The sequence below is a fragment of the Chionomys nivalis genome, chromosome 22 (assembly GCF_950005125.1).
Source record: "Chionomys nivalis chromosome 22, mChiNiv1.1, whole genome shotgun sequence".
Taxonomy (NCBI): domain Eukaryota; kingdom Metazoa; phylum Chordata; class Mammalia; order Rodentia; family Cricetidae; genus Chionomys; species Chionomys nivalis.
The window spans coordinates 19,405,098-19,427,101 of NC_080107.1; the positions used below are offsets into that span (position 1 = coordinate 19,405,098).

At 37.3% G+C, this 22,004-nt stretch overlaps 1 non-coding gene across 1 annotated transcript; it reads left to right on the forward strand.

Annotated features, from left to right (window-relative positions):
* The first annotated feature begins 2,702 nt into the window (after positions 1 to 2,702).
* On the forward strand, positions 2,703 to 2,774 carry Trnah-gug (transfer RNA histidin (anticodon GUG)). Its single transcript has one exon. It is a non-coding gene; the product is annotated as a tRNA-His (tRNA).
* The last annotated feature ends 19,230 nt before the right edge of the window (positions 2,775 to 22,004 follow it).

Sequence of the window (22,004 nt, forward strand, 5' to 3'; positions counted from 1 at the left end):
GTTAGCCTTATATACCAGGCAGCAATGACACACAACTTTAATCTCAGTTACCAGACTAGCTTGCCATAGAAACCAGGTGGTAGTGGTGCATGCTCTTAATCCCAGAACTAGAAAGGATTATAAAATTGGAAAAGACAGCTCTCAGACTCAGTCTCATTCTGAAATTCCTAAAGGCAGGATCACCATTTTTTGGACTGAGGTAGAGGTTAAGAATCATTGGCTGGCTGCTTTGCTTTTCTGACCTTCAGGTTGAACCCCAATATCTGTCTCTGAGTTTTTATTAATCATGCTTCAGTTAGGTCTCTGTGTAATAATGTAATGCATGATTTTAAAATGAAACAATTAAATGAAGGGTTAATCAATTTAACCAGGATTGACATACTCTATCATTTTAATAACTCTCACTGTCATTTGGAAAATTCTTGTTTTATTTCCTAAAGAGTTGTTTGGTTTGACTGCCAAGATAGAGGCCTTAGAAAAATTTATTAAAACAGATCAGAGGGATATTCAGAGCCAAACAGAGGAATTTAATGGAGAACCAATTTCAACATTTCATTATAAGGTTAGAAAGGAATAGCTTAATGTTTTCAAACAGCCTACTATAAAATATCCAGTAACCTTATAGGAATTTCCAAATGACATATAGCCCTAAAACTCTGTAAAAAGATGAAAGGGCCCCAGTGGCAATGTTAGATTTAAGAAGATTCAAGGAAGCAATAATTTCATATGGCATGCATTCACCTTTCATGAAGCAAATTTCATAGTCAGTTTGTAATAGAACTATCCCTAAAAGCTGGATAGACTTTTGTTTAAAGCTGTATTAGAGCCTGGTCCACAATTACAATGGAGTACATGGTTCCAAGAAGAGAAAAAGACTATTGAACAATTGAGTAAAGTTAGAGGTATGGAAATCTCTGAAGATCAACTATTGAAGAATGAGATTATGCTACTGTAGTAAGGCAATCTTTATATGAAGACTACACCTTAGCTTTCAGCTATGCAGCAGCTTTGAATGCCTGGGATAGAATTGAATAAATAGAAAAGAAAACTGAGTTATTTACTAAAGTTATACAGGGCCCCAAGGAAGCTCTGACAGATTTCTTACAAAGATTGATATCAGCAGTAAACAGAATGATAGCAAAATCAGAAGCTAGACAAATAATAATTGAATTTCTGGCTCTTGAAAATGTTAATTCTCAATGCAAAAGGATAATTGGCCTTTAAAGGCAAGGGTAGCACCATGGAAAAATGAATACGAGATACAATCAATATTGAATCTCATAACCATGATGATTTGGATAGGAGAGGAGATTTACAGAGGTTTGAGGAAAAAAAATATCAAAATGTCAAATGTTATAATTGTGGCAAACAAGATCACCTTTAAAAGGATTATAAACAGGTGGTCCTAGAAACAGTGGTTCTCTTTAAGCATAATCCAAACACAATGTCCTTTCCTTCTGGATTATGCAGAAGGTATGCCAAAGACAAGCACTGGACTAGTGAATGTCAATCAACAAGAGATATTGAAGATAACACTTTGCCATTGGGAAACTCCTTGAGGGACCTCTTGTAGGCCCCATCTGGGAATGAAACTCCTTCCCAGAGCAATTAACCTAATGCCTATTATAAGGAACCATATTGCTCTAGATAATAAATCAGCTATAGAAGAAAGAACAAAAAATTCAGGAGAAACCATAAAGTGAGTATTTTGGAAAACTTCTATAAATGAATAAAGACCAAAATAAAAATACAAATAAATGACATTTTCGTTGAAGGTTTGGTAGATACAAGTGTGGTTGTAACAACAATTTCACCAGAATCTTGGCATCCAAATTGGCCTCTTCAGGAGGTAAATGTTCAGCTTTTAGGAACTGGAACTTTATCTCAGGGAAAACAGAGTGTGAGATGGTTCAAATGTATAAGACCAGAAGGACAGAGAGAAAAATTAAAGCCATATATGGTTAACATAGCAATGAATTTGTGAGGACATGATTTGTTACAGCAATGAAATATTCAGATTAACATTTTAACCTATCATAGAAGCAAACCATAAATTAATGTGTTTCTGAGAAAAGTATTAGAAGGTTTTATAAAGAACAGTCACTGACCATTAAGGTTGCTCAATAACAGGGCACAACAGCTGCTGATCTTCCAAAGGCACAAACAGCCCTACCTTTAAAATGGTTGACAGACAAACCTGTATGGGTTGCAAAATGGCCTTTAGCAAAAGCGAAACTTAAAGTTTCTTAGAAAAGCTGGTAGAGGGGCTGATGGAGGAAGGTCATTGGTTAATTAATAAAGAAACTGCTTGGCCTCATAGGTTAGAACATAGGTGGGTGGAGTAAACAGAACAGAATGCTGGGAGGAAGAGGAAGTGAGCTCAGACGCCATTTCCTCTCCTCTCTTGGGTAGACGCGATGAAGCTCTGACCCAGGATGGACGTAGGCTAGAATCTTCCTGGTAAGCACACCTCGTGGTGCTACACACATTAATAGAAATGGGCTAAGCAGTGTTTATATGAATACAGTTTGTGTGTTGTTATTTTGGGGCAAAGCTAGCCAGGTGGCCGGGAGCTGGGTGGCAAAACGCAGTCCGCTGCTCTTACAACAAGGAGCAACTCTTAGCATATTCAAGAGTCAACCAGCCCTTGGAATTCTCCTATATTTGTTGTTAAAAAGAAATTTGAAGGTCCCCGGTAGCTCGCCATGATCGTATAGTGGTTAGTACTCTGCGTTGTGGCCGCAGCAACCTCGGTTCGAATCCGAGTCATGGCATTGTGGAAACAATGACACGGCAAGGGGTCTGCTTTTTAATAAAAATAAAAAAAAAGAAATTTGAAAAATGGAGAATAGTAACAGATCCAAGAGCTAGCTGTTAATAAAGTGATACATCCAGTGGACTCTATAGTCTGGATTTCCTTTGGTCTCTAAGTTACTGATTTAAAAGATTGTTTCTTCATTATACCTTGACAAGAAAAAAGAAAAAGAAAATTTGCCTTTATGGAGAATATTTACAATAATTCTCTGCCTACTAAGAGATACAATGGAAGAATCCCCCACAGAGAATGCTAAATTGTCCCATTCTGTGCAAATATTTTGTACAGCAGTCATTGGAAATGATACATAAGCAATTTCCTGAGTCTATATCTTATCATTTACATGAATGACATTTTATTATCTGATTAAAATGTAGATACTTTAGATAGAATATTTGAAGAAGAAAATTTTGGCTTGATGGGGATTACTAATTGCTCGTGAAAATATTCAAAGAGAAGAGTCTATTAATTATATAGGCTAAAAAATAGGTTTACAAAAAAATTAGACCCCAAAAAGTGAAAATTAGGAGAGATCAATTACAGACTCTTAATGACTTCCAAATATTGCTAAGAGACATTTCCAATCTATGACCCAATATTGAAATAAAACTTGATGAACTGATTAATTTAAACAAAACCTTAGCTAGTGAGAAAAACTTAAATAATCCCAGAAATTATCAGATGAAGCTGAGAGAGAATTGACTTTGATTGAAAGGAAATTACAAAAGGCACATGTGATCTTGTGGATCTCAAGCTTAACTGCATTCTTGTCATATTAACCTCCAAGCATTCTCCTACAGAAATTTTTATGCTGAGGGAAGAGGGAAGATATTATCTTGAAATGGATCTTTTTACCACATAAACTGAATAAAAACTTCAAAATTTATTTAGAAAAGGTCTCTGAGTTAACTCTAAAATGAAATTTGTGCCTTCACTCACTAGCAGAAATAGACCCAGCAGAAATTAGTACTTTTTAATAATGATGAAATTGAAAAATTATGGGCAGAAAGCGAATCCTGGCAAAAAGTTTGTAGTAATTTTTGGGAGAGATTAACAACAAATGGCCCAAGAACAAGAGAATTCAACTTATAAAGAGAACTAGCTGGATCCTTCCTTACATTGTATGGGAAACACCAATAACTGGGCCCCCTACATTCTGTACCGATACAAATAAATCAGGAAAAGCAGGTTAAAAATCAGAAATTTTAAGTAAAGTAGAACAAAACCCTCATGATTCTGCCCAAGGGTCAAAATTATATGCTATTCTTATGGTACTAAGGGATTTTAAAGAAAACCTCAACATAGTTACTGATGAGCAATATGCAGAAGGAGTTATTTTCCCTATTGAAACCACTGAATTTCTACAAGCTAACACAGAATTGACTTTATTATTTATTCATTTACAAGATACAATCAGGAATAGGAATCATCCCATATATATATAACACACTTCCAATCCCATACAGGTCTGTCAGTTTCTCTAGCACAAGGCAATGTAGAAATTGATCAATTATTGGTTGGAAATGTATTGAAGGTCTCAGAATTTCATTTAAAATGTAATGTCAATGTCAGAGGCTTAAAAGAAAAGACTTCCATCATGTGGCAACAAGCCAAGAACACTATAAGGAAATGTCCTACTTGATCTTTATACAACTAAACACAACGAGCTGCAGGGAGTAACCCAAAGGGGACTCATAGGAGTGAAATCCGGCAGATGGATGTGTTCCATTTTGTAGAATTTGGAAACCTAAAATAAATGCATCACACCACTAATATCTATTCAGGTTTTAATGGGCAACTGCTTTAAGTTTGGAAAAGGCTGATATGGTTATCACACATCTGCAAGAAATTATGGCCATCATGGGTATACCTGTATGACTAAAGACAGACAGTGCTCCAGTTTATGTCTCTAAGAAAATGAAACAGGTTTTTTGCTTATTATAATATAAATTATATTACAGGTATAGAATATATTACAGGTATATATTACAGGTGAAGAATTGTGTTGGAATTTCTGAAAAAGGTTGCATTGAATATGTAGATGAATTTTGGTAAATGGGCATTTTTATTATATTTAATCCTACCAATCCATGAGATGGGGAGATCTTTCCATCTTCTGATACTGACTTGAGATTGTATCCCTTATTTCTTTCACAGACCATTTGTCACATGTATATGGTATAAGAGGTCCTTCTGTCTTTGTGTTGCTTTCATTGGTTAATAAAGAAACTGCTTTGGGCCTGTTGATAGGGCAAAACTTAGGTAGGCAGGGAAAACTAAATGGCATGCTGGGAGAAAGGAGGCAGAGTCAGAGAGAGGAATGACATGGAACTGCAGGAGATAGATATACTGAATTTTTCCCAGTAAGCCACTGCCACATATTGATACATAGATTAATAGAAATGGGTTAAATTAAGGTATAATAATTAGCCAATAAGAAACTAGAGCTAATAGGCCAGGCAGTGATTTAATTAATACAGTTTCTATGTGGTAATTTTGGGTGTAAAGTAGCTGGGTGACCAGGATGAACAAGCAGCTCCTTCTTCTGGAATATGTATAGGAAGACTACTGACTTTTGTATGTGAATTTTGTATCCTACTACTTTGGTGAATGTGTATCAGTTCTAGCAGTATGCCACTAGAATGTTTATGGTCATTTATGTATATAGTCTTATCATCTTCAAATAAAGGTGCTTCAAGAAAGTTGCCCTCACATTTCCACACATATGCCATGGCATGCTCACACCAAAATACATACTATACACACATTATACACAATACTTATAAATAAAATTTAATTGTTTTGGATGCTTTGGGGGATAGAGGGTTTACAGTGAGTCAGTAGTAAATGCTTCTACAAGCTTTTTTCATATTTTAATTAGTGTGTTATGCAAAATCAACTTCTAAGGCACTGGATAAACTCCAAGGACAGGCATGACAGGCATGCTATAATCCTCACTCACACTAGGCTAAGGCAGAAAGATGGGGGGTTCATGATCAGCCTGGGCTATATGGGAATATCATGTTTCAAAACAGGAGAAGAGGAATGTAGAATAATAATGTAGGTCTGTGGTGCAGAACATGCATAGCAAGCATGAGTCCCTGAGTTTGCAGTACTGACAAATAAAGGGACAGAGGTAACAACACTTGTAAGGACTTATGTACTCCTTCTTAACCCATAATTCAGTTCTGTCTTTTTTTAAAAAAGGCTACCATATTTGTTTCATGTGTGAGTCAAACAACACGGCTTACATTTATTTCTGTAACTGTCTTGCTGTATTTTGTCATCCCTCTAATCAGATATCTTCTACTAATCTCTCTGTTGTATGTGAAACCAGCAGAAGGCTATCCAATCACAGTACCTCAGGAGGCTTGCAAACACATTAACCTCAGGCAAGATAACATGCTTTCATTTTACAGAAAATAAAACATAATTGCTATCCCCGAACCTTCTGTAAAGTTTAAATTAAACCTATAAATATATTAAAATTCAGAGAAAGTTTAACTTTAAGGGAATAAATTCTTGGTTTTAAAGCAAGCATTTTGAAAGCTCACATTAACTTCCTGTGTTCCATAGTACCAAAACTGATGTGGAATTTCCGTCTGTATGCTGTGATTACCATTGATAAATAAAAGAATTGCTTTGGGCCTATAGCTGAGCTATAGGGGAACAGAGATAGGTGGGGAAAACTAAGATGAATGCTGGCAGAAAGAAGGGTGGAGTCAGAGAGAGGCCATGTTACCCCACTGGAACTTTATCCGGTAAGCCACAGCCATGTGGTATTACACAGATTACTAAAAATGGGTTAAATTAAATTTAAGAGCTAGCCAATAAGAAGTTAAAGCTAATAGGCCAAGCAGTGTTTTAAATCATATAGTTTCTATGTGTTTATTTTGAAGCTGAGTGACTGGGAACCAACAAGCAGTCTCCTTACAACAAATTAGTGCCAAGGTGTTAGACTAAATTCATGTAAAACCTGAGAAAACTTAAAAAGAAATCCTAGACACAAAAGAACAGAGTTAAGCATGGTTTGGTAGTGGTATTTTCTTGGGTGGACTCTTTGCTAGAAGCAAGAAAAGGCACAGCTCTTTTAAGGGAGGTTTTCTTGATTCAGCAGTAGCAGGAAAAAAGTGCAGGTTTTGAAATGCCGGCTTTCTGGGCCATGCTGATAGCACAAACTCTGACTCTTTTTGGAGGTCAAGCTACAGAGCATTTGAGCTTGCTTAAGGGCAACATAGACTGACTGTGTGCCTAAAAAATGGGGCTCTGAGCATGGCACTCCAAGGCAACAAACAGCTCTGCCATGCTGGGCTGGGTGGGCCAAGCAGGCAGTGCCGTATTTCCCCTAATAATATGGTCTCTTAGGTTCATAAGAAGGGCTAAGCATTTTAAGAAGTGCTCCTGGACAGTAAAGAATTACAAATACACAATAGGACAGATTCAGACATAAAAGATCTCTAAATGGGTTACAATGTTGAATAAATGTACGAAGGCTTGGGAGAGAGAAGAAAAAGAGCACAGAGAATTATATAAAGAAGTAAATTGCTTTTTAAAAAAAATAAAAACAAAGTCTTTAAAGAAACAGTACAGTCATAGATTAAAAATAATAAGATAAATATTAAAAAGTGATGGAATAAAAACAAGCCATGTAAAGGTGGAAAATACACAGAGAGTCTGGATTATGTATATCATTGTGTTTTCTTTGAATTTTTTGACTGAAGAGAGATATTTGATTTAGGGACATTTAGCTAAGCTAAACCAACATATAAACTTTAAAGGTATCTTGATTTCAAAATATGAATCGAGGGATATCTTGCTTTGGAAAAGAAGTTCTTCTTTGGCTTCCACTGAGGATGAGAACCTGAGGATTCATTTCAGGCTAATGTGGTTTGATGAACCAAGAACTCCTGAAAGGTCACCTTGAACACCCCTCAAAAGATTACTTTACCCAATAAAAAGCAGGAAGCAGTTTGGAGAAGAACTACACCCATATTCCCAAATATTGTCTATAAATATTTGTTTACATTTAAAGGGGGATATAATATAGAGATTTGCATTGGTATGGATCTTGGTTTATAGATACAAATTTAAGGTCAATTTAAGGTATATTTCTGATCTCAATTAAGGTATTGTATCTGTGTAGCTCATTTAAAAATATAATGTATAATTAAGAAATATAGGTTAATAAATAATCATCTATAATAGTTAAACCTCTATTCATATTTCAATTAGATAGGTGTTCTTCAAACCTTTCAAAGACCTATGGAATATGGCATTTAAATGTTTTAAGAACTTAGGACCTTTTATGACAATGAGACATATCTGCTCCTGGCAGCTCCAATCTACTTCAAGATGAAGATGGGCTTTGAAGAGGCTCCTTATGGAGTTGGTTAGTCATTTGGAAGAAATTGCTCTTGTCTGAACTGCTTGATGAACTAGACATGCAGGAACCACAGAGAAATGACTGCTGGAGTTGCCTAAAGAAGGTGAGACAGTCCTTCAGGGTTCCTGCTTCATGAAAGAGTCTGCAAGACATTCTGCAGGACACAGAAGTTACTGATAAACTGTCAATATAGGCGGAATTGTCTTTGAAATTTTCTGTTTTGTGAAAGTCTGCTGGATTCTATGGACCTGCAGGCTGAATATGGCTGCCACAACAGTACAGAAGAACGTTGGGTGACTGTTCAGGCAGCAAGGTGCCTCTGTCAATTCTAGAGTTTTGGAATTTGCTTACAATGCACTTCCTGTTTACTTAGGTAATATTATATCCTTCTGGAATCTTTGATGGAGTAGAATACATAGTAATAATATAGTCTTCCTTAGTTATGATAAAAGATAAAATAGATATAACTGTAATTCTTGCTTGACACCTGTTTTGTCATATGTAATTTTACTATGTTAAAGTTAAAAACCTTTTTGATTTAAACAGAAAAGAGGAGGTGATGTGGGATTTCCCTCTGTATGCTGTGATTACCATTGATAATAAAGGAACTGCTTTGGGCCTATAGCAGAGCTATAGGGGAACAGAGCTAGGTAGGGAAAACTAAGCTGAATCCTGGGAGAAAAAAGGGTGGAGTCAGAGAGAAGCCATGTAACCCTGCTGGAGCAAGACAGAACTTTATCCAGTAAGCCACAGCCATGTGGAATTACACAGATTACTAGAAATGGGTGAAATTCAAATGTAAAAGCTAGCTGAAAAGAAGTTAGAGCTAATAGGCCAAGGACTGTTTTAAACAATATAGTTTCTGTGTGTTTATTTCAGGGCTGAGCAGCCGGGAACCAACAAGCAGTCTCCCTACAACACAAAACAAAACAAAGGGGTTAACTGAGGACATGGAAATCATGGGTCTGGCTTTTTCTTTAGATTCATAGGTATAAGCATGTGTTACTTATTTAATTTGAAGTGCTTGTTCATATTCAGAAAAATAGACTCCACTGGAAAGAAGGAAAGCACTCTGAACAGGACTGTTAACAATGCCTTCATGGTGCTGTTCCATATTCTTCTGGTAAGCTGAAATCAACAGAAAAAAAAAATGCCCCACTTATTTCAATAAGAGTGAAGAAAATTTTAAAATTTATGTAGTAAAAACAATATGTGTGAGCCACCTGTTTGCTTTTTAACTAAATGGATTGGTATGGAATGACAGCTGCTACAAAACCAACAACATTTCAAATACTATATATTACTTTGCCAAGAAGACTAAATTTTGGTATCATTTACTTTATTACCATGGGACACGTTAATAAAGAATCCTAGAGAAAAGAACTGCAGTGAATATTTGTAGCCACTAAGTGTCACTGTTCATTTATAATTGTTTAAACTGTGCTGACAGGGACATGGTGACTCAGTAGAATCTTTTGAATGGGGTCAATCAGGGGGAAAAAAGATTCAGTTATGTAACACACACTCAAAGTAAGGCACAGTCATTAGCATCAGTGTAAACTGCATAGAGGAATTCCTAGAGATAGAGGTGGTGCTCTCCTTGCAATGCCAACTGATCAAATCAGACATTTGTGAGCTTAAATAAGGTTTGAGCTACACTAAGCCTTGTAATCTGTTTTTACCAATATAAATGCCAAAACTGAATTGCCACTATAAAGTCTGCCAAGTTTCTTTGTATTGTATGTCAGTATGCTGTTTTCCTTGATAGTGCCATCAATAAACATGTCTGGGGATCAACTGCTTCTGATCAGATATGCTACATTCATTGTTTCAAGATGACTTGAAACTGTAAAAAATGCCAGTGCCAGAAAGGTTCTGTTCAGAATTGAACATCTGAAGGGCAAAGTAAGGCAGACTTCTTATACCCTTAAGACATTATTAAATTTTCCCCAATATTCACAAGCTGTAACTTCATTTCCTAGACATACAAAAATTTTAGACATAAGAATGACACAATCCACTTCTCTTCTCCCTATTTTAGGAAGATAGTGTCTCTTTAACTATAAAGTAGAGAGCATCATCTGTGGACGAGCTGAGGTACACAAGGAAGCTAGCGCAGTTTATTTTGCAGACAGCCAAAAGAACTTGCAAAGGAGTTTACATAAGACACACAGACTAAAGGAACTTTTGGAAGAAGACAGAAATGAAAAAAGTAGGGTCAATAATCACTAATTCATAGAAAATATAATGGAAACCACTAGAATTATAGAATGTAGAATGATACTTTGAAAATAGTATATTCAAAACATTAATCAGACTTCTGCAAGAAAGGTTTAAAGTAGCAGGTGAAAACTTAAAAATATAGTAAAGACACCTATTTTAGATATAGTTTAAGATTCTTAATTTTTTTAATGTAGCCAGGTGTTGAGGCACATCTTTAATCCCAAGTATTCTAGGAAAAGACAGGAGAATTTCTGTAAATTCAAGGAAAACCTGGTATACAAAGCAAGTTCCAGGCCAGCCAGGTATACACAATGAGACCTTGTCTTAAAAAACAAACAACCAACAAAAACTAAATTAGTAAATAATTTAAATGTGTCATGCCCATCAAATCTTTTTCTTGAAAGAATAGATATCACTCCTGGCAGGAAGCAGACAGGTTGGCTTCAGATCTTCACCTCTCCTTCTGATACTCCAGATCCAATCCCCCAGTCTCACCCCCAGCTCTGTAGCAGTATACCTGCTGTGGTCTCCCTTCCCATCTGGTCCCACCCCCAATGGATCAGGAAGACCTTCTCCTCCAACCTTGCTTTCCCCAACTTATCCTATTATCCTAGCCTCCAACACCAGCAGGCATTCCCTGAGAACACACCAAAATGAGCAGGCCAAGGAAACAGGTATGCTAACTAAAGACCTTCATCACTCCTCCTCTCCTCCAAATCCAATCCTCAAGTCTCATCTCTGGCTCTGCAACAGAACACCTTCTGCAGCTTTCCTTTCCTCCCTACTCATGTGTCCTGTGAATCCCAAAGGCCTGCCCTTTCTCACCTTCCTTCTCCCACTCATTACTTCATCCCAGCCACCAACTCCAGCAGGTACTTCCTGATAACCCGCTGGTCAGTCCCACCAGGGAAGCAGATAGGCAGACTGCAGATCCACCCCATGCTTCTGTTCCTCCAGATAACTTCAGCTCTATAATAGACATTCTGTGGTGGTCTCTCTTCACTCCCTGCCTCCATTCCAGTGAGACTAAATAAGCAGAGCCTGCTTTCTTCCCTCATATAAACTCTCTCAGACCCCTAGCCTTCCCCACTCATAAGTATCAAGTTCCACTATCCAGAAAAATATTGTACGTGGAACCCCCAAGGGCCACACCTATCAGGTCCACAGAAATTTTCCTATTAGGAAAAAACAACCACCACACTCTCCTAAAATCCAGAGTGGAAAGAGAAACTCAGGGACAAAATGCCCTGGACAAGATCAGATGTGAACACTGTGGCAGTTTGATAGAAAACGGCACACAAAGGGGGTGACACTGTTAGGAGGTGTGGCCTCGTTGTTGGAGGAAGTGTGTCATGGTGAGAGTAGGCTTTGAGGTCACCTATGCTTACACTACAACCAGTGTCACACCTCAAGCTGCCTGCAGGTTAAGTTATAGAACTCTCAGCTCCTTCTCTAGCATTGTCTGCCTGCATGCCATCCACCATGAAGATAATGAAATGAAACTCTGAAACTTTAAGCTAGCCTCAATCAAATGTTTTCTTTATAAGAGTTGTTGTGGTCATGGTGTCTCTTCACAGCAATAGAAATCCTACCTCAGATAAGTACCTAGCCCTATAATCTTCTCAATCCCAGATTCCTCCTAGAAACCAGTTTACAAAAAATCATCTGTGCTGATTGGATGAAGAGATGGGTAGACAACAGTGCAAGAATACATACACTCAGAACATAAAGAACAGACAGCACCAACCACAAGAAACTAGTGGTTATACAACAGCAAGACCTGAGCATCCCAAACCAAATGAAGCAGAAGAAAATGACCTTAAAAATAACTTTATAAGGCCCTTATAGCGGAAATGAAAATTTTCCTTAAAGAATTGGAGGAAAAGACAAACAAAAAATTCGAAAAAATCAACAAATCCCTTAAAGAAAACCAAGAAAAAGCAATCAAACAGAAGAAGGAAATGGTTCAAGACTTCAAAACTGAATAGAAGCAATAAAGAAAACACAAACCAAGGGAACTCTGGAAATGGAAACACTGAGTAAATAATCAGGAACTACAGATGCAAGCATAAACCACAGAATACAAGAGATGGAAGAGAGAATCTCAGGCTCTAAAGGTATAATAAAGGAAATAGTTTCATCAATCAAAGAAAATGTTAAATCCAACAAATTCTTAACACAAAATATCCAGGAAATCTGGGACACCATAAATAGACTGAACCTAAAAATTATAGGGATAGGAGAAGGAGAAGTCCAACTCAAAACCACAGAAAATATATTCAACAAAATCATAGAAGAAAACTTTCCCAACCTAAAAAAGGATATGACACGCCAGGCGGTGGTGGTGCACGCTTTTAATTCCAGCACTTGGGAGGTAGAGCAGGCGGATCTCTGTGAGTTCGAGGCTAGCCTGGTATACAAGAGCTAGTTCTAGGACAGGCTCCAAAACTACAGAGAAACCTTATCTCAAAAAAATCAAAATAAATAAATAAAGACATGACTATGAAAGTACAAAAAGCTTACAGAACACAAAATAGACTAGACAAAAAAAAAGTCCCCTTGCCATATAATAATCAAAGCACTACACATACAGAATAAAGAAAGAATATTAAGAGCAGCAATGGAAAAAAGGCCAAGTAACATATAAAGACAGACATGTCAGAATTACAGCCAACTTCTCAATGGAAACAATGAAAGTCAGAAGAAGTGCAGAAACTAACAGACCACAGATGCCTGCCCAGATGACTACACCCAGCAAAGCTTTCAATCATCATCCACAGATATTCCAAGACAAAACTAGATTTAAATAATACCTATACACAAATTCTTCCTTACAGCAAGTACTAGAAGGAAAACTCCAACCCAAGGAAGCTATCTACACCCCCCAAAAAAACAGGCAATAGATAATCACACACCAAGAAATCCCAAAGAAGGAAAACACACACACACAATACCACCATGAACAAGAAAAATAAAAATATCAGGAACTAGCAATCACTGGTCCTTAATATCAGTGTATTCAATTTCCCTATAAAAAAGACAGACTAACAGACTGGATACAAAAACAGAATCCATCCTTCTGCTGCCCTACAAGAAACACACCACAACCTCAAAGACAGACATTGCCTCAGAGTAAAGGATTGGGAAAAGATTTTCCAAGCAAATAGACCGAAGAAACAGCTGGTGTAGCCATTCTAATATCTAACAAAGTAGACTTCAAACTAAAAGTAATCAAAAAAGATGAAGAAGGCCATTTCATATTAATAGCAGCAAAATTTCATCAAGATGAAGTCTCAGTTTTGAACATCTTTGCTCCTAATACAAGAGCACCCACATTTGTAAAAGAAACATTACTAAAACTTAAATCATACTTAAATAAAACTTAAATTGAGGAAATCCAAAGACTAATCAGGTCCTATTTCAAATACCTGTATTCCACAAAATTGGAAAACTTGAAAGAAATATGCAATTTTCTGGGTAGGTACCACATACCAAAATTAAGTCAAGAACAGATAAACAATTTAAATACACCCAAAACCCCTAAGGAAATAGAAGGAATCATTACAAGTCTCCCAACCAAAATAAAAAGTCATTGTTTTTTACCACAGAGTAGAACTCTAAAGTGTATATTGCCACACCTTCTTTATCCATTCTTCTATTGAGGGGCACCTAGGTTGACAGTTGCATAGCTGAGGCAGACTGAGGGGTCACTGGCAGTGGGACCAGGATTTATCCCTACTGCATGTAATGACTTTTTGGAAACCTATTCTCTTTGGGTGGATACCTCGCTCAGCCTAGCTATAAAAGGGAGGACTCTGGACCTTCCACGAGGCAATGTACCTTACCCTTTCTGAGGACTGGATGGGGGTAGGGTGGGAGAGTGTGTGCAGGGACTGAGAGGAGGGGAGAGAATGGGAACTTGGATTGGTATTTTTTAAAAATCTAATAAATTTTTAAAAATGGCATGCATATCTAAACATAGAACTCTCAATAGAGAAAATTCTAATGGAAACAGTTAAAGAACTATTCAACATCATTAGCCATCAAGAAAATAAAAATCAAAACTACTTTGAGATTCCATCTTACACCTGTCAGAATGGCTAAGATCAATTTTAAAAAGTGACAGCTGATGATGTTGAGAATATGGAGTAAAGGGAATACTCCTCCATTGCTAGTTGGAGTACAAATTTATTCAGTCACTGAAAATTAGTATGGCAGTTCCTCAGAAAACTGGGAATCCATCTACCTCAAGATCCAGCTATACCACTCTTGGACATACACCCAAAGAACACTTTATCCTACCACAGGGACACTTGTTGAGCCACGTTCATTGCTGCTCTAGTCATAAAAACCTGAAATTGGAAATAATCTAGATGTTCCTCAACAGAAGAATGGAATACTTACACAATGGAGTATTACTCAGCACTTACAAAAAAAATCATGAAATTTGCAAGCAAATGGATGGAACTAGAAAAAAATCATCTTGAGTGAGTTAACCAACACTCAGAAAGATAAATATGGTATGTATTCACTTATATGTGGATATTATCCTTAAATAAATGGTAACTAAACTATAATCCACACACCAAGAGAGGTTAGGTCTAGAGGAAGAAACAAGAGGAGCCATATGGATCTCCATGGAAGGAGGAAATAGAATCAGTCTTATGGATAGACTGGGGGTAGCTTTCCATTTAGTATTTTAATGGGACTCTATAGTACATGAAATAGTGGGTCTCAGATTCTTGTGCATTCTCTTGGGTTCTTTTCCCTTCGTTGGTTTGCTTTGTCCAATTTTGATGTGATGATTTTTGTTTTATCTTATATTTTATTTTGCTATATTTTGCTGTTATCTCTTAGAAACCTGTTCTTTTCTAATGAGAGACAAAAAGGGAGTGGATCCGGATGGGAGAGGAGGAAGGAAAAACAGGGAGTAGTAGAGGGAGGGGATACTGTAATCAGGACATATCATATGAGAAAAAAAATCCATTTTCAATAAAAGGGATAAAAAAGAAAATGAGCATATATAGCATATATATTAAATCTAAAAAGAGAAAAGTTTAAGCAAAAATAAGTTCTATGCATGCATGAATTATGCTTTCTTAGAAGCTGTGGGCTATTAAACAAAAAAAGAAAAAAAGAAAAAAAATAGTTCACAAAAAGGAAATTTTTAAGTTTTTAATCAACAAGAATTACAGGAACATCTCTACAGAAACGAAAAAGATCTCAGTGTCCAAAATTTGCGGTAGAGTAACACATTTTTCAGTAGCCTACATAGTAACTATAACTTTAAAGAAAAAATACATTGCTTGGAGAGTAATAAATACAAAGATAATGTTACCTAACTTTGACTTGCAGAGTAAAAATCATCCGACTTCACTACTTGTTTGGTTAAGTCACCAGTAATAAGAAAGCTAAGTAAGTACTCTACCCTCATCAAGGATGGAACACTCTGAAAAGTTAGAGGTGCATGGAGGGGGTCATCCACTGTGAGCAAGAGGTATTATTACTGGATAAAAGCCAGTCATGGCAGGCAGTTCAAAAGAACAAATGGGCTGTAATTCTTTTCAGTTCATCCCTCAGTCACATATTGCTAACAGTGCAGGTGGAACAGGTTTGGACTTGGACAAAACACAGCCCTGAAATCAAGGTTTGGTGCTTATGGAGCAAAGGCTTTTATAGTACCCGGGGACTAGGTAGCTCTGGAATACAGGAGAATTTGAGGCAGATGGGATGCAGACAGGAAACAGTTTTATTTCCCCCATCACTGCCTTCAACTCTACGATAGCAACTCCTTTGTCATCCTTTCCTGACCTGGAAAGATTACAGACTCTGCTAAATCACTTTTCAGAAATAAAACAGCCCAAACTTTAGAAATTTCTAACTTATGAGTTTGTGTATCGTGCTCTGCTACCCAGACCTTCGCCTCACAGACATACAGTTGTAAAGGAATGGGGTTATTCTTCTCTCCGCCTAAGCCAACATACAGTCCTATTACACTTTCCTGGCTTATTGTGGTAAGGAGGCAAGAACAATGGCTTTCTCATGTAATCCCCATTCTGTATTTTTTTTTAATTTTTTTATATTTTGAGATTATAAAGTAATTAAATCATTTCTTCCTTTCTTTTCCTCCCTCCAAGTGCTTCCACAGTCCTTGCTGTCTTACAAATTCATGACCTTTTTTCATTAATTTTTGCATATGTTTGTGTGTGTGTACGCACGCGTATTTCTAAATTCATGAATAAATACAACCCGCACAGTCTATAGAATGTTACCTGTATGTACGTTTTCAGGACTGATCATGTGGTATTGGGTAATCAGTTGGTATGCTGGGGAAAACTATTTTCCACTCTTAGGATTCCTTGGCTCCCAGTAGTTCTTTGTCTAGGATTGAGACCTCAGGATCTTCCCCGTTTCCTCCTTAGCATGTCTATTGGTGTCATCTTTGTTCAGGTCTTATTTAAGCAGCCATCTTCATAAGACTTCATGAGTATAGCTTAACTTTTTTTGTTTTTTGAGATGGGGTTTCTTTTTGTGCAGCCTTGCCTATTTACAGACCCAGCTGGCCTCAAACTCACAGAGGTCAGTACTGGGACTAAAAGCATGCACCACCACTTCCCAGCTAAGTATTTTCGGGTTTTGTTTGTTTTGAAACACGGTTTCTCTGTGTATCCCTAGCTGTCCTAAAACTCGCTTTGTAGACCAGGCTGGCCTTAAACTCAGAAATCGGATTACCTCTGCCTCCCAAGTATTAAGGTAAAAGGCATGCACCACCACCTTGTGGCTGCTCCTTAACATTTTTAGAAAACACAGTATCACAGAAAAATCTGTGTTCCTCTGGCTTTCCCTGACTCTCCCAATATTTCTGCACCCTCTTCAATAATGATCCCTGAGCCATAGGTGTAGGAATTGTTTGTAGATGCATCCAATGGGTCTAGGCTTCACAGCTCTGCATTTTGATTGGTTGTTGTTTTCAGTACCGGTCTCTGTTGCAAAGAGATGTTTCCTTGATGAGTGGTGAGGGCATTTAAATATGGACATAACGACAAATATTTAGAAGGTAGTTAGGGATTATGCTGGTGTTTGTAGGCTCTCTTCCAAGATCCATGATTTCATGAGCTATGGGTAGTTGACTGGGCTTCCAGTACTAAGCCTCTTGTTAAGCATGTTTTAAGTCCAAGTAGAGAGCTGTTGGTTATGACTAAGGTGTGAGTGTCATTCCTACACCCTTAGGGCATCTTGCCATGCTGATCATTGTTGTGGTTCATAGGGATCATAGTTGGGTAACATTCTTGGTTACTTCTTTTAGTAGCTTTCAAGGTGCCTTCTAGTCCTCACAGAAGAGGGATTTAGGTTAGTTCCAGGTCAAGGTCCTTTGGGCCCTTTGTCTGAAGTGTATGGTATCTTCAGGAACAGGAACTTAATTTACACCTATAAGAAGCAACCAAGACAATAGCCTGTAATGTTAGGGGACTCTCTTGTACAACCCTAACGAACAACTCAGAAGAGGGCTTCTCATGCTTAGTATTGAGTTTTTATTAGATGGTCTTTGAATCTTGGAGAGAGTATTGTCACCCTAGATGGGAAATTTTTATTTAAATTATATATGTTTATTTATATACTAACTTACATGTATTATAGGTATTTTAGATGGATAATTAATAGTACAATTCCTCATGACTTACTTATAACTTACTGTCATTTTAACTTCTTCTCTCCATTCTGTATTGATATCTCCCACCCTGTTCCCTAATTAGAGTGTCTCATTTTTCTTATTTGCTCGTTTAGATCACTTCTACCCTAATATTCCAATCTGTTGCTGTTTCACATTCCATAGTGATTCCTTTCTACTTTCCTGGTTTCTGTTGTTGCTTGAGGATCTGTACTCACATTTGAAGATTTGGAGTTAGGATCCTCAGATGAAAGAGAACATGAAATGTTTGTCTTTCTTGGTCTGGGTTACCTTATTCTATATGATATTTTCTAATTCCATCCATTTAACCGAAAAATTGATGATTTCATTTTTCTTTACAGCTGAATAGTAGGTAGCATATTTCCATTGCTTGTCTGCCAGTTGGAGGAAAACTAGGTTGTTTACACTTTCTAGCTAGTAAGAATAGAGCAGCAGTGACCACAGCTCACCAAGTAAAACAGGATACTGAATCCTTTGGGCATACGCCAAGAAGTGGTATAGTTGGGTCATATGATGGATTTATTTTTAACTTTTTCCGAATTCTCCACATTGATTTCCAGAGTGGCTGAACCAGTTTGAAATCCCATCAGCAGTGAACGAGTTTTTCCCTTTCCGTATACCCCTTCCAGCATTTATTGTCAATTGTTTTGTTGATCTTACCTGATCATTCTGACAGGGGTAAGATAAAAATCACAAAGTTGTTTTGATTTGTTGCTAGAGATGATAACATTTTTAAGGATATTTCTTGGCCATTTTTTCCTTCCATGGAACTCTCTATTCAGATCCCAGGCCAACTGATTGAATTGTTTTCTTGACTCTTTGTTTTATGAAGTTCTTTATATATAAATTCTGGATCTTGATCCTCTGTCAGATGTATAGCTGACAAAGATTCTCTCTCATTATCTGGGCTTTGAAAGATAAACAAGATTGACAGATCATTGGCCCAAGTAACCAAAAGTAAAAGAGTGGAGGACCCAAATTAACAGAGTCAGAAATGAAAAGAAAAACATTACAATAAACACCAAAGAAAGTGAGGTACTATTCAGGAATACTTACAATCCATTAATCTGGAAAACCTGAAAGAAATGGATAAAATCTAGATTCATCCAAAGCACCAAAACTGAACCAAGAAGAAATCATCAACCTAAACAGATTCATAGCAAATGAGGAGATAGAAATAGTAATAAAAATCCTTCCAGCTAAAAAGTTCCAGGACCAGATGGATTCACAGCAGAATTCTACCAGACTTCCAAAGATCTATAACCAATTCTTCTTAAATTATTCAAAAAATAGAAACAGAAGGAGCGCTCTCAAACTCCTTCTATAGAGTCAGTACCACTCTGATACCAACACCAGGTAAAGGTAGGAAGAAAAATAAGACCACATGCCAGTATTCCTGATGAACATAGACTCAAAAATGCTCAAGAAAATATTTGCAAACAAAACATAGATTATACACTGTTGTGGGAGCCCACTTGTTTGTTCCCAGCCACTCAGACTCCCAAAATAACCACGCAGAAACTATACTATTTGCAATACTGTTTGGCCAATAGCTTAAGCGTATTTCTGGCTAACTCTTATCTTAAATTAACCCATCTCCATTAATCTGTGTATCGCCACAATGGTGTGGCTTACAGGTAAAGTTCCGGTATCTTGTTTCTGGTGGGGCTACATGGCTTCCCCTCACTCCACCTTCTTTCTCCCAGCATTCAGTTTAGTTTTTCCCACCTAGCTAAGTTCTGCCTTGCTATAGGCCAAAGCAATTTCTTTATTCGTTAACCAATAAAAGCAACACATAGACAGAAAGACCTCCCACACCAATACACCACAAGCAAGATGGCTTTGTTCCTGCAACAAAGGAATGATTTAACATACAGAAGTCAATAAATGAATAAACTGCATAAACGGTCTTAAGACAAAAACCACAGTCACCTTATTAGAAACAGTTAAGTTCTCAACACAATCTAACACTCCTTCACGATAAAAGTAATAGACAAAGTAGGACTAGATTAAACTCTAATCCCTATATTTATGTCATAACTGAATACTGACTGACTCTCTCTGGCAGACATTTTTAAAAATGCTGCCTTTAATTAAGAAACTATTGTTCTCCAAGTAATAAAATCTGTATCCAACTTGTCCTCTTCCAATGCTCCTTCAATGTATACACTAAAACACCTATATGAAACACAAATGTAAATCTTTCTACCAAAATATACTTGCCTGGTAGCAAGATGTTTTGAGACAGTGTCTTCCTGGATAGCAAAGGACAACCACTTTCCCATTTGATCCTTTAGAAACCCACACAGTTCTTTGGAGCTTAATGTGATGCTCCTTACTGTCTTTTATTCCATTGTATGCTCTCCAGCTCTATACCTTCTTGCTCAAATAAGCATCATCTAGATCACCAAGTCTATAATATGAGGACATGTCAAATAACAAGATCTCACAAATCTGTATAACTAAACACTCAGTTTGTTTAATGATACAAATAAAACCTATTGCTGTACTCAAAAAAGAGAAAAAATTAATGTTTCAATTCTTCTTGGCCTTTTGTTGAAAACCAAATATAAAAACTTATGTCTCAGATTGGGGACACTGCTCAGTGGTAAGATCCTTGATGCAGAACAGGGCATGAAAACATATCACTAGCATCCACAGAAAAGTTAGGTGTGGCAATGCATATCTGTAACCCCGTTGGGGAAGTGATCAGATTCAGGAAAATCTCAGGGATTAACTGAACAACAAATTTAGACAAAAATAGCAAGCTCTGGGTACAGAGATATCAAAATAAATAACTAAGTGAAGAATTGTTGTAAGAGAGCGGCAGGCTGCGTTCCCGCCTGGCTCCCGGCTGCCTGGCTAGCTTAACCCCCAAAATAACCACACAGAAAATGTATTAATTTAATTACTGCCTGGCCCATTATTTCTAGCCTCATTGGCTAACTCTCACATCTTGATTAACCCATTTCTAGTAATCTGTATGTCACCATGTGACTGTGGCTTACAGAGAGAGATTCAGCATGTCTGACCTGGTGGCTGGCTCCATGGTGGCTCTCTCTGACTCTGTTTTCTTCCTCCCAGAATTCTGTTTTGTCTACTCCACCCCCCTAATTTTCTGCCCTATCAAAAGGCCAAGGCAGTGTCTTTATTTAACCAATAAAAGTAACACATAGACAGAAAACCCTCCTACACCAGAGAATGTTAGGGAAAGGTAGGCACTCCACATCAGTCTCTGGCCTCCATAGGAGCAGGTGCAAGTTAGAACATCCCAAGAGGAAAAAAAATTAACAGATAACCTGAGGAAGTAAGGAAATGGGAAACTTTAGCCACCATTAGTGGGATTGCAAACTAGTATGCCCACTATACAAATTAATGTAAAAAATTCTCAAAAAGGTAAAAATAATTTATTTTATAAGCAAGCTATATCATGCTTTGGCATGTGCCCAGAAGACTCAGCATCCTACTCCACAGATACTTCTCCAGCCATATTCATTGCCACTTTACTAATAATAGCTGTAGAAGCAACCTAAACCATCACTTCACTAAACTAGTATAATTTCTAACTGCATCTAAATATTCCTTATATACACAAGTGTAGTTCTTACCCCTCATCAAAAAAGCTTCTTATTCAGTAGAAATAGACAATTACAAAAAGCCATAACTAGTCAAAATGCAGAGAAAAACTGACTGGCATGTCAAGTTCAAAATCTCTTCTGAAGGAGGGAGAACATGAACAAGGAAGTCAGGACCACGAGGGGTGCACCCACCCACTGAGACAGTGGGGCCGATATATTGGGAGCTCACCAAGGCCAGCTGGACTGTGACTGAAAAAGCATGGGATAAAACCGGACTCTCTGAACATGGAGGACAATGAGAGCTGACGAGAGGCC